General features: G+C 48.9%; 1 long non-coding RNA gene across 1 annotated transcript; it reads right to left on the reverse strand.

Annotated features, from left to right (window-relative positions):
• Window positions 1–787: 787 nt before the first annotated feature.
• LOC146341847 (uncharacterized) lies at window positions 788–12,091 on the reverse strand. Its single transcript, XR_014784130.1, has 3 exons — window positions 11,958–12,091; window positions 10,437–10,635; window positions 788–1,382 (listed from the first exon to the last, which is right to left on the reverse strand). It is a non-coding gene; the product is annotated as an uncharacterized LOC146341847 (long non-coding RNA).
• Window positions 12,092–14,185: the final 2,094 nt, after the last annotated feature.

The following is a 14,185-nucleotide window of genomic DNA, read 5'->3' on the forward strand; positions in this document are numbered from 1 at the left end:
TGTTTACAGTTGCATTTAGGTCAAAGTCAGTTCTTTATGGCCACTAATGGCGTACCATGCACCATTTACAGCTGTATTTTTCTCCGCGATAGGCTAATGTCAGCCGCCATTAGTGTATCACGTCTTATAGCAGGTCGGAGAGCCGCTCGGCGGGAAATCTTCCAGACCCAGACATAAGTGCGGCCACTCCACTGCAGACTCTGAAGGTCAGATTCTTTGGAATCCAGCCACATCTGAGCCTGTGGTAGAACTCTCTGGCATCCCCAGTACCACGCCTGAGGCAAGGTTCCGAAATCTGAGGCTATGTGCTTCCCACAGATTATCATGGGAAATCAAACAATGGCTGTAACCTTTTTTATGCTGCTCAGAATCAGATGACAATTGCAGGTGCAGCAGCTCCGTGGGAGGGGATTACGCCTGCCACGTGTCAGAAAAATAGGTGCTGGGGATTTTGATAAGCTCCTGTTTGCAGGATTGGAGGGTGGATAGAGTGCAGCCTCTGGAGGAATGGGAGCATCTCAACCCTCTTTGACGCTGATCAGCCACTGTAGGGAGATTTTTTGTGAGGGGTTCTGTGAGGGGAGAGGAGACAGAGATTGGAAAGGAAGGTGGTGCTTGACAACTAACTGTCAGTAGCTGAGGCCTCCCTCTGAGTCCGCAAGTGCACAGCGAGAGACATATTTTATTTTAGGGAATAACCTAGCTTTAGGGGACATGGAAAGCCCTTCACACAGCACGTTAAACTGAAAGGTTTGTTTGCTTACTGACTTTCATTTTTAAGAAGGCTAAGCCTAAAATATTATTTATTTATTGAAACTATTTTTATCCTGCTTTTCAGTGAAAAATGTCTCCCTGAACAGCATACAATAAATCAGCAAAAAAAAAAAAAAAAAAACAGTCACTGTCTGCAGGCTTACAATCTAAAAAGACATGACACACAAGGAAAAAAAAATGATGGGGAGATAGAAGAAAAATTAAGTAGACTGTCAGCGAGGATGCTTGAATGGCCTGGCTTCCCCTCTCATTTTCCAGATCTCCCCACAAAAAAAACCCCACTACTGTACGTATCAAACCAGGCCCCATGGCTTCCACCATGTTTGCTAATAGGGACAGGCACCACTGGGATAGAAAGATGCTGACCACAAACTAGCATTCCGTGGAAATAGGAAAAGATAGGAAATCTTCCAGACCCAGACGTAAGTGCGTCCACTCCACCGCAAATTCTGAAGGTCAGATTCTTTGGAATCCAGCCACATCTGAGCCTGTGGTGGAACTCTCTGGCTTCCACCATGTTTGCTAATAGGGACAGGCACCACTGGGATAGAAAGATGTTGACCACAAACTAGCATTCCGTGCCTCCAGTCCACCAGGACACCTGGTCCCTGAAAGCAGATGGAGAAAAAACAGAGAGTAAACTTCTAAAACAACAACAACAACAGGGATTTATTTACCAGGGAAGGGGAAAAGGGGAGAGGCAGACATCTATATGAATAAATCATTTACAGTAAGTCTCTAAACAAAAAAGTAAAATTAAGGGAAGGGAGTCCAGTAGTGATATGTTTTCTAAAGGTAGGTTGTTTCCTAAACTAAAACCTATGTCAGTCTCTGCAGTCCAGGACTCAGAAGCAACAGTAGCCTCCATTACTCGCAGTTGGTTGTCAAGCATCTACTGAACAGAATGTGGGAGAAGTGCAGAACCTTCCTTTACAAACTCTTTGTCCTACTCTCTTCTCACAGTCCCCTCAGAAAGAATCTCCCTAGAGTGGCTTATCAGGGATTTGTTGAAATGCTTCCAGAGGCTGCACTCATGTTCCATTCTATTCCCCTGCCATCCTGCGAATGAGAGCATATCAACATCTATAGACTAAGATGGGGTAAAAATCACACTTTTTTCAAAACCTGTGAATATAGCCAATCAAACTAAATCAGTGCACAGATTGAAAGCTACAAAATGTGACACAGTGCACAGAACTAAAGCAAGTCTTTACACTGTTGTGTTGGGCTGGTCCAAGAGATATTTCTCCTTGACGCAGTGCAGCAAATGTCATCCCCTCCACACAAAGAGGTTAAGGTGCATAATGTCCCAGGCCAGTCAAGTTCTTCTGGCTTCTGAAGCAGAAAATCAAAAGCCTCTCCCCTTCCCTTGCATCAAAAATGTTGTTGTTGTTCAGTCATTAAGTCATGTCTGACTCTTCGTGACTCCATGGACCCTAGCACGCCAGGCCTTCCTGTCCTTCACTCTCTCCCGGAGTGTGCTCAAATTCATATTCATTGCATCGGAGATGCTATCTAGCCATCTCATCCTCTGCTGTCCCCTTCTCCATTTGCCTTCAATCTTTCCCAGCATCAGGGTCTTTTGCAGTGACTTTTCTCTTCGCATTAGGTGGACAAATCATTTGAGCTTCAGTTTCAGTATCTGTCCTTCCAATGAGCAGTCAGGGATGATTTCCTTTAGGATGGAGCGATCTGACCTCCTTGCAGTCCAGGGGACTCGTAAGAGTCTTCTCCAGCACCACAGTTCGAAAGCATCAATTCTTCGGCGCTCAGACTTCCTTATAGTCCAGCTCTCACAGCCATACATTACTACTGGGAAAACCATAGCTTTGATTAGATGGACCTTTGTCGGCAAGGTGATGTCTCTGCTTCTTACTATGCTGTCTAGGTTTGCCAAAGCTTTCCTCCCAAGGAGCAAGCGTCTTTTAATTTCATGGCTCCAGTCACTGTCTGTGGTGATCTTGGAGACCAAGAAAATAAAATCTGTCACTGCTTCCATTTCTTCCCCTTCTATATGCCCGGAAGTGATGGGGCCAGATGCCATGATATTGGTTTTTTTTAATGTTGAGTTTCAAACCAGCTTTTGCACTCTCCACTTTCACCCTCAACAAGAGGCTTTTTAGATCCTCTTCGCTTTCTGCCATTAGAGTGGTATCGTCTGCGTATCTGAGGTTGTTGATAATTCTCCCTGCAATCTTAATTCTGTGATTCATCCAACCTGGCATTTCTCATGATGTACTCTGCATATAAGTTAAATAAGCAGGGTGACAATATGCAGCCTTGTTGTACTCCTTTCCCAATTTTGAACCAATTGGTTGTTACATGTCCGGTTCTTACTGTTGCTTCTTGACCCTCCTACAGGTTTCTCAGGAGACAGAGAAGGTGGTCTAGTGCACCCATCTCTTTAAGAATTTGCCACAGTTTGTTGTGATCCACACAATCAAAGGCTTTAGCATAATCAATGAAGTAGAAATAGATGTGTTTCTGGAATTCTCTTGCTTTCTCCACGATCCAGCACATGTTGGCGATTTGATCTCTAGTTCGTATGCCTCTTCGAAACCCAGCTTGTACTTCTGGTAGTCCTTGGTTCGCATACTGCTGAAGCCTAGCTTGAATACTGTCATCTCCACTAGCTTTGTTGATAGTAATGTTTCCTAAGGCCCATTTGACTTCCATCTCTGGGATGTCCAGGTCAAGTTCAGTGACCACACTATCATGGCTATCAGGGACATTAAGATCTTTCTGCAGGGCCGTTTGCGTCCCTGAAGTCAGCCGTGACAGGCTTCGTAAATCTTTATGTAGCCTATCACGTCTGACTTAAAAACAACAACAACAACAACAACGTGTGTACGCAAATGGCGGTGGCTACAGCCGCCACCATTTGCATTCCTGATTTTGGGTCGTCTTAGTCTACATAAATATTTACGTAGACTAAGACGGCAAAAATAAGGGGAACGCAAATAGCAGACGCGTACGGGCGTTTGTTTTTTTTAAAGTCAGACGTGATAGGCTACGTAAAGATTTACATAGCCTATCAAGTTGTGTGTGTTTTTTAAAAAAACCTAGCCATGATAGGCTATGTAAATCTTTACGTAGCCTATGACATCTTTTTTTTTTCAACACTGCAAATGGCGGCGGCGGCAGCCAGTTGGAAGACAGGCCGCCACAGCCGCCGCCGCTGCCGCCGCCGCTGCAGCCACCGCAGGAGCCGCCGCCACACGGAAGCTCTGCCCCAGGTAAGTCCCGTCCCGGGGGGGATCTGCAGCGTGGCGGGGGGGTGGCTGGCCGTTCTGCCACGGAGTTCAGTGGGCTGAATGCACTGGCATTCAACATCACCGAGATCCATGGCGGAATTCTCTGACATCCCTACCTAAGGCCCACTTGACTTCACTTTCGAGGATGTCTGGCTCAAGTTCAGTGACCTCACTATCATGGCTATCAGGGGCATCAAGATCTTTCCTGTATAGTTCTTCTGTGTATTCTTTCCACCTCTTCTTAATCTCATCTGCTTCTGTTAGGTCCCTGCCTTCTTTGGCTTTTATCATGCCCATCTTTGCACAAAACGATTCCTTGAGATCTCCGATTTTCTTGAAGCGATCTCTAGTCTTTCCCATTCTGTTGTTTTCCTTGATTTCTTTGCATTGTTGATTTAAAAAGGCCTTCTTGTCTCTCCTTGCTATTCTCTGGAAGTCTGCATTCAGTTGGGTATACCTTCCCCTTTCTCCCTTGCTTTTCACTTCCCTTCTTTCCTCAGCTACTTGTAAAAAGGGATATCGGAGAATTCTGCCAAAGATCTCGTTGAGGCCAAATGCCAGTGCATTCGGCCCACCGAAATCCATGGTGGAATGGCCTGCCACCTCCCTGTCCCCCGCGGATCCCCCCCGGCACGAGACTTACCTGGGGGGGATATTCCGGATAGTGGCGGCTCCAGCAGCAGCTTCGGTGGAGGTGGCGGCTGGTCTTCCGACCGGCTGCCACCACCACCATTTGCAGTCTCGTCTTTTTTTTTTTTTTTTTTTTACATAGATGTGATAGGCTACGTAAAGACTTATGCAGCCTATCATGTCTGGGTTTAGAAAAAAAATGCGTACGCAAATGGTGGCAGCTACGGCTGCTGCCATTTGCGTTCCTTATTTTTGGCCATCTTAGTCTAAATAAATATTTACGTAGACTAAGACGGTGAAAATAAAGGTGAACGCAAATAGTGCCCGCTACACTATTTGCGTTCCACCTGATTTTCGCCGTCTTATTCTACGTAAATATTTACATAGACTAAGATGGCCAAAAATAAGGAACGCAACATTTGCGTACACACTTTTTTTTTTTAACCCAGCCGTGATAGGTTACGTAAGTCTTTACGTAGCCTACCACGGCTGAATACAGTGACGCAAATGGTGGCGTCCCTGCTAGCCAGCGGCCGGATGTCTGGCTGCTGGCAGAGCCGGCCGGCAGCTCCATGGAATCCCCGCGGAGTGGAGCCGGCCATCGAGAATTCCTTGGGGGAGAGGGGGGAGCGCCTCCCCACTGTCGAGGATTCCAGGGGGAGGAATGGAGTGCCTCCCCCCCCAGTGGATGCCCCTATCGGAACAGGTAAGTGATTCGTACGTCCCTACTTGTAAAGCTTCATCAGACAGCCACTTGGCTTTCTTGCATTTCTTTTTCTTCGGGGTGGATTGAGTTGCTGTCTCCTGAACAATGTTACGCACCTCTGTCCATAGTTCCTCAGGCATTCTGTCTATCAGGTCTAATCCCTTAAATCTATTCCTCACCTCCACTGTCTATCCATAAGGGATATGATTTAGGTCATACCTGAATAGTTTAGTGGTTTTCCCGACGTTCTTCAATTTAAGCTGAAATTTTGCAATAAGAAGCTCATGATCTGAGCCACAGTCAGCTCCAGGTCTTGTTTTGACTGACTGTATAGAGCTTCTCCATCTTTGGCTGCAAAGGACATAATCAATCTGATTTTGATATTGACCATCTGGTGATGTCCATGTGTAGAGTCGCCTCTTGGGCTCTTGGAAAAGAGTGTTTGCTATGATCAGCATGTTCTCTTGGCAAAACTCTATTAGCCTTTGTCCTGCTTCATATTGTACACCAAGGCCATGCTTGCCTGTTATCCCGGTGATTTCTTGACTTCCTACTTTAGCATTCCAATCCCCTATGATGAAGAGGACATCTTTTTTGGTGTTAGTTTTAGAAGGTGTTGTAGGTCTTCATAGAACCGATCAACCTCAGCTTCTTCGGCCTCAGTGGTTGGGGCATAGACTTGAATTACAGTGATGTTGAATGGTTTGCCTTGGATTCGTACTGAGATCATTCTATCGTTTTTAAGATTGTACCCCATTACTGCTTTTCCCACCCTTTTGTTGACTATGAGTGCTACTCCATTTCTTCAAAGGGATTCTTGCCCACACTAGTAGATACGATGGTCACCTGAATTTTATGTAGCCTATCACTTTTTCTTTTTTTTTTACACAAGCCTGGAAATGGCAGTGGTGGCAGCTGGTCAGAAGACCGGCCTCCGCCGCCCGAGCCACCGCTGGAGCTGCCACCACCTGGGAGATCCGCCCCAGGTAAGTCTCGTCCCTGGGCGGATCCACAGGGGGGCGGGGGGGCAGGCCGTTCTGCCATGGAGCTTTGGGGGGCCGAATGCACTGGCATTCGGCCTCCCCGAGATCCATGGCGGAATTCTCTGACATCCCTATCACTAAACAGAATCAGACATAGGTCAACTCACAGGAGAATTCCTCTAGCAATACAGCAAGGCTCAGGTACTTCATAAGGCAATACAGGACCAAAACGATGTGGGGCATCTTTGCTGGTCCCAAGCACTCCATTTGACCCATCTGGATTTGGGCCTGGAAGACCAAGGACAAGTGTGGGTGCATGGAGGGTAAGTTGCAAGCAAGAAAACTTTGTGACATTGCATAATGTCATCACTGATGATGGGGCATGTCAGTGAAGGCATCAGCCTTAGCTTGTAATTTCCTGGCTTTGAGGAATTTGAGCCAACATGAGATAGTCCTAACTCTGGCCTTAAACTGACCGTTGTTGTTGTTTTGATCGGGTCAGTGTCTGATTCATTCTGGGAAAGAACAGTCCTCCAAGGACTAGTCCTTCAAGAAGCAGCGGTATGCCTTGGTTTTCTGCCTTCCTGCAGATGGACAGACTCAAGAGTAGGGATGTCAGAGAATTCTGCCACGGATCTCAGTGAAGCTGAATGCCAGTGCATTCGGCCCCCCGAAATCTGTGGCGGAATGGCCTGCTACCCCCCGCCCCCCGCGGACCCCCCCGGGACAAGACTCACCTGGGGCCGATCTTCCGGGCGGCAGCGGCTCCGGCGGCGTCTCTGGTGGTGGCTTTGGCAGCATCTGCGGCGGCTTCAGTGGCGGCGGCTTCCGCGGCGGTGGCTGGTCTTCCGACCGGCTGCTGCTGCCGCCATTTCTAGGCTTGTGTAAAAAAAAAAGAAAAAAAGACATGATACTCTACGTAAAGATTTACGTAGCCTATCATAGTTAGGTTTTTTTAAAAAAAAAGACGTGATAGGCTACGTAAATCTTTACGTAGCGTATCATGGTTGGGTGGGTTTAAAAAAAAACGCGTACGCAAATGGTGGCGGCTACGGCTGCCGCCATTTGCGTTCCTTCTTTTTACCGTCTTAATCTACGTAAATATTTACATAGACTATGACGGCAAAAACAAAGGGGAACGCAAATAGCGTAGCGGGCGCTATTTGCGTCCCCTTTTGATTCACCTTTTTAGCCTACATAAAGATTTACATAGGCTAAAACGGGGAATCAAAAAGGGACGCAAATAGTGCCCGCTACGCTATTTGCGTTCCCCTTTATTTTCGCCGTCATAGTCTACATAAATATTTACGTAGATTAAGACGGCCAAAAATAAGGAATGCCAATGGCCGTAGCCGCTGCCATTTGGGGACGTAGGTTTTTTTTTTCCTTACCCAGAGTGCTCCGCGGCTGGAAATCTGGCTGCGGACAGCTCTGATCTGGCTGGGCCAGGCCTGGCCAGCTGCTCCATGGAGCTCCCGCGGAGCACAGCCGGCCATTCAAGGATTCCGGGGGGAGGAACGGAGCGCCTCCCCCCCGGCCAGAATTCCCCCCACCATCAACATAATCCACGAAAGGTAAGTCACTTCCATACATTCCTACTCAGGAGGTGGGGAGGATGAGGTTGTGACACATATACTGAGATGGCATGAGCATTCAAATGAGTGATGCCTGAATAAACAAACACCCCTGGTCAGATCACTACAAACAATATTACGTTCCACCTCAAGCGGCCCCTGGTACTGAATGTGCTTTTCTTATAGACAAGTGTACAAACGTCTTTAGACACTGGCACTATAGAGTCTATGGCTAAGATGAGACTCCTCCCTAGAATCCACGCACATGGGAAAGGTTTCAGAGAAAGCCACTTGACACATGCCATCATTACAGGCAGTAAGTAAAAATGCACAAGTTGACTTTTTTCTGGTGGTGTTGGGGAATCAACTCAGTAGAGTAATATCACTTTAAACACAAGCATAATGCCATGAACCTGCAGTCCTTCAATAAGAACTGTATTCTTTGTGGGGAAATCAGCTACATTCTCTTGGAGGCTGGGTCGGGAACAAAAACAAGGCTGCGGACATCCATGAACTATCCGTTTTGCAAAGGGAGGAGTAGATTGAGGGTGATTGTAAAAGAAGGAAGGGATTTGGTAGAATGGAGTCGCTAACACTCTTGGGAGTAGCAAAATAACGGGAGTAGGGAGTTAGGAGAAGCATTCAGGAGTGGGGTGGAAAGAGTGGGGGGTGTTCTCCACAGCAATTGAAGGAGAAGCGAATGGAGGAGTACCTGGATTTTTTCAAGGAGTTGGCTTTGGTGCACGTTAGTTCATGCAGGGCTCCGTGAGCGAGCTCAACACACCAGTGTAAGTATCTTCACAGAACATACTTCTGGGTGGGGTAAATATCATCAGACTGACAGGCTGATCAACGAATAAGAGAGCCCCCTCCCCCAGTCAGGCCCTCCTTTCTCCTTCCCCTGACACTCCCATAATGTGGATGATCAAAGCTTAGCATTAATTACTTTCTTACACCAATGAAGCAAACAGTAAAGAAACTCAGCTGCAAATCCTTTGTTAATTGATAAAAACCTGGGAGGTCTCCTGTGCTATGGTCTTGCCAAAAATCATTCTCTTTCTCTCTGTCTCCCGCCCATCCCACATTAATTACTTCTTTTCAACAAAGCAAACAGTAAAGACAGGCAGCATGGATATTTAGGGAACAAGCCTCATTGACCTCAATGGGAGTTACTTCTGAGGAGACACCTGCTTCCCCAAGCTATGCCCAATTCCACCATTTTTAAAATATCTATCTTCCCCTCTAAAATGGCTATCTCCCTTTGTCACTATAATGCATTTGTCCAGCAACACCTATACCCCCTATCCCACTATCTCAGTAAGCCACTATCGCGTGATAGAGCAATTGTGTGATAGTGGCATAGTGAGATCAAAGAAATCATCCATCCTGAAAGGAAGGAATTAAGCAAATCACACCTTCAGAGGGGTTTTAAATGTCGCTGGGTCATTATCATGCATTTGTCCAGCGATACGTACATTCCCTATCTTGATAGTGGCCTAATGACATAGTGAGATGCGGGGTATAAGTATTGCTGGATGAATGTGTGATAGCGGCATAGTGAGACAGCAAGGCGGGGGAGTGGATTGCTGCTGGGTGGCCTGGAGCTTTGTGGGGATGGCCACCAGAGCATGGTGGTAGGCAAGGTGAGGTAAATGCCAGGAGGCAGCACAGAACTCTGACAGCCAGCCCTGACATGGTGGAAACAGCAGGGTAACACAGGCAGGTGAACTTCCCTTGACTAGAGGCAATGAGGTGAAAGACATACCCCTGGGCAGAGCTATCATGCCAGAGTAAAGGCGGAGGGTGGTGCACACCACCACAGAAGTGCAGACAAGCCAAATTAAGGAAAACAATCGGAATAAAAGTAGTCTCAGAAGAAACTTTTTTTGGTGTGGCCGCAAGATGGCCACGGCATCATGTGTCCCGAACAACCTCCAAATGCAGCAACTGCACAGTAAATTGCTTGTGGAGACACCCCCAAAGTTGGAAAGGAAAGCTAATCCGAGGAGCAGGCTGTTTATGATCTGGCTACACCTGGCATTCAGTCCATAGGTTACAAGGGTCTACCCAGAGCTTGCAAGACACACGCTAACAACTTTATACATACCCCTGCTGGCCCCCTGCATATGAAAGCCTGTGAAAGCTTCTGCGGCACGTCAGCCACTCCGGAGAGTTTGTCTTGTGTGCACAAGGAGGCTCAGGAAGGGGCACCAAGGACGCGTGCAACTGAAAAGGGGCCTCAGCCACAATCCTTGCCACTAAGGCAGGTCACATAGAAGTGGCTAGGGCTCAGACCAAATGCAAGTCCAAGTTTAGAGCCAAATTGCTTAAACACTCCCCCCCAGAGGGGATAGAGGGGATGGGGAGTACATTTGTAGACCAACCTCCAAGAGCTATATAGCTTTCCCTGGATCTAAATGACCCAGATTGGAAACAGGAGAGCACTGAAACTCTGGGGTTGAGGGAGCACAAGAACAACGTGTCCTTTGAAACTAGGGGTGGGTGGATCACTTACCTGGTTCCATTCTGGGGCATCTGCTGTGGGGGAGGCATTCCGTTCCTCCCCCCGGAATCCTCGATGGGGGGGAGGCGATCTGTTCCTCCTCCCCGGAATTCTCCACGGCTGGCTGTGCTCCGCAGCAGCTCTGTGGAGCAGCCGGCCAGGCCCAGCCAGGCCAGAGCCATTGCAGCCGGATTTCTGGCCGCAGAGGGCTCTGGGGAAAACAAAAACAAAAAACCACGTACGTCTTAAATATTTACGTAGACTATGATGGTGAAAATCAAGGGGAACGCAAATAGCGCCCACTACGCTATTTGCGTTCCCCTTTATTTTCACCGTCATAGGCTACATAAATATTTACGTAGACTAAGATGGCCAAAAATAAGGAACGCAAATGGCGGCGCCATAGCTGCCACCATTTGCGTATGCGGTTTTGTTTTGTTTTAAATAAACCCAGCCACGATAGGCTACGTCAATCTTTACGTAGCCTATCATGTCGTTTTGGTTTTTTTTTAAACCCAGCCATGATAGGCAACGTAAAAATTTACGTAGCCTATCACGTCGTTGTTGTTTTTTAAAAAACCCAGCCATGATAGGCTACGTAAATCTTTACATAGCCTATCACGTCATTTTTTTGTTTGTTTTTTGTTTACAAGACTGCAAATGGCAGCGGCGGCAGCCAGTCGGAAGACCAGCCGCCGCAGCCGCCGCCTCCTCCACCAAAGCCGCCTCTGGAGCCTCCGCCACCCGGAAGATCCGCCCCAGGTAAGTCTCGTCCCGGGGGGGATCCGCAGGGGGGCGGGGGGTGGCAGGCCGTTCTGCCATGGAGTTCGGGGGGCTGAATGCACTGGCATTCGGCCTCACTGAGATCCGTGGCGGAATTCTCTGACATCCCTACTTCCATCCACTGCTAGGCTGCAGATGCAAATGGCATCCATCATAGCAGACGCCATTTGCGTCCCTGCGTTAGATGGGATAGGCTATGTAAATACTTACGTCGCCAATCACAGCTAAAGCAGGGATACAAATGACGTAGCAGAGGCCATTTGCATCCCCGCTCTTTGCCGTGATAGGCTACGTAAATACTTTCATCGCCTATCACGGCTAATGCAGGGCCGCTCCTGCTTTTGCTGCATCGCCACCTTCTGCGTTGTGCTGAGACAGCAGCCATTTGTGTCCGCAAATGGAGCAGCGGATGGCTGCGGATGGACCAGACCGGCCGACGACCAGGTAGGGTCTGTCCTGGGGGGGATTCTTCGGGGTGGGGGGATAGTCCGTTCTGCCACAGACTCCGGGGGGGCGGATTCTAAAGAATCTGGCCTCATTGGAGTCCGTGGCAGATTTCTCCACCATCCCTATGAAAAACTGAGGCGTGAAACGGACTGCTGCCAGTGATGAAGTGTGAACCTGACCCTTTGGGTTACTGCTACCCTTACTGAAAGCATTAGCTGGGGTATGGCAGAACCTCAGTATCCAATGCCCTCTGCAGGATCCCTGTCCTGCCCCAAAGGGTAGGGGTGCACGAAAGTCACTTACCTGGTCTCCCAGCTTTTCGTGGTGGGGGGGAGGCGCTTCCCTGCTCCCCCCGTGAAGTTCAGGCTGGGGGGGAGAGGCTTCCCGCCTCGCCCGGCCGAAACTCAGGCCGGGGGGGAGGCGCCTCGCCTCGCCCGGCCGCGAAATTAAAAGTTAAAAAAAAAACGCCCCTGTGATAGGCTATGTGACGATTCACATAGCCTATCACGGCTAGATCTGCAAAGTCAGCCATGATAGGCTAGGTAAATCGTCACGTAGCCTATCACGGGTGACTTTAAAAAAAAAAAGCGCGTACGCAAATGGCGGCCCCCATAGGGAGCCGCCATTCGCTTTCCTTATTTGGTCACTGCCCTTATTTTTGCCGTTGTCTACGTAAAGATTTACGTAGACTAGAGCGACCAAATAAGGAACGGGAATAGCGGCTCCCTATGGGGGCCGCCATTATCCGTACGCGCTTTTTTTTTAAAGTCACCCGTGATAGGCTACGTGACGATTTACATAGCCTATCACGGCTGACTTTGCAAATCTAGCCATGATAGGCTACGTTAATCATCACGTAGCCTATTACGGAGATGGTTTTTTTTTCCTTTTATTGGAATGGCGGCGGCGGCAGCCAGTCGAAAGACCGGCTGCCGCTCCCGCCCCGGACGAAGACCCGATGAACCGCTGGCCGGACCTGCCGCCGGGAGGGACATTCGCCAAAGGTAAGTCCCGTCCCGGGGGGGTGTGCGGGGGGCGGGGGGGTGCAGAGAATTTCTCCCCAAAACTTGTTCAGGGGGCTGAACACATTGGCGCTCGGCCCCTCGAAGTTTCGGGGAGAAATTCTCCGCCATCCCTACCAAAGGGTACACAACTGAGCGGGATGTTGGAGTTCGCCTTCCCGGACGACGTTCACCCAAAACCTGGTTAGCAGGTCCATGAAGACCTGAGCATTCAAGCATCCTGTAGTGAGAGCAGATGGGACCTGCTCATCAAGCCACAGCAGGTGCTGATTTCAGCAAGGTTCCCTGCGGAAATCATGGTGCCATCTTCCTGGAGATGTGGCAATTTCACTGGGGGACCTTGCTTTGTTGGGCAAGGGAGCTAGTGATGGCACTGTGTTCTAGCAAGCAAGGAGCCCAGTGGTTTCACCTAGAAGGGAGCTTGAATGAGGAGGCCAAGCTTGGTGTGATTTCACCATGGCGCCTTATTGCCGGGACACTGATAGCTAGGGGTCTCAGAGAATTTCTCCATGACTCTCCGGGAGGCCGAATGCCAATGCATTCCTCCCCCCCCCGAAATTGGTGGAGAAACAGTCCCCCCCCCGGGATGGGACTTACCCTGTGTGAATGTCCCTCACTTTAGCAGCTCCCGGCGGTGGTTCGGCGGCGGCGGCGGCCGGTCTTCCGACCGGCTGCAGCCGCCACCATTTCCAAGTAAAAAACAAAAACAAAACAACAAACGTGATAGGCTACGTAAAGATTTACATAGCCTATCATGTCTAGATTTTCAAAAAACACTGTGATAGGCTACGTAAATGTTTACATAGCCTATCACAGCTGACTTGGGGGAAAAAAAGCGCGTTCGCAAATGGTGGTGCCCATGGGCGCCGCCATTTGCTTTCCTTATTTTGGCACAGGTAGTCTACGTAAATATTTACGGAGACTACGGCGAAAATAAGGGCAACGCTATTTTCCACTTCCAGCCTTCTGGGTTCTTTGGGAGCAATCCCAATCCTCAGGAACAAACATCCCCTGCTAAGCACTGCTCAGCGCCATCAACAACACCAACAACAATACCATCCACAGATGAGCGGAAACGTGCAGCTCCCGATGCCACCTCATCTGGAACCGATACCCCCATTCCCCAAAGAAGAAATGGTGGGGGCAGGGTGAGCTCCTATGAGCGGTGCTTCTTCAAATATGCAGAGAACGACCGCTATGCTGTGCTTTGCGATATTTGTAGAAGCCATGTGAGGCTAGGAAAAGAAGGGGTCTGTGGATGAGTGGGCACGTCTGCCATGAGGCGACACATGGAGGTGCATCATGTGCTTCTTGTGCCCAAAGATAGCAACGGGAAGCCACAACGATCCAAAATGAACAGTACCGCCTTCTTTGCCTCATCTTCCAAAGACCTCACGCAAAGTGGTTCGGGTGAGAAGGGCACAGAAGGCAGCTTTGCTAAGAGGCAGGCGTCACTGGAGAAACGCCTCACGCTGACACAGAAATTCCCCTCTGACAGCATCCAGGCGC

The sequence above is a fragment of the Heloderma suspectum genome, chromosome 6 (genome assembly GCF_057233095.1).
Source record: "Heloderma suspectum isolate Gila_16-S chromosome 6, 16-S_ref, whole genome shotgun sequence".
Lineage (NCBI taxonomy): Eukaryota > Metazoa > Chordata > Lepidosauria > Squamata > Helodermatidae > Heloderma > Heloderma suspectum.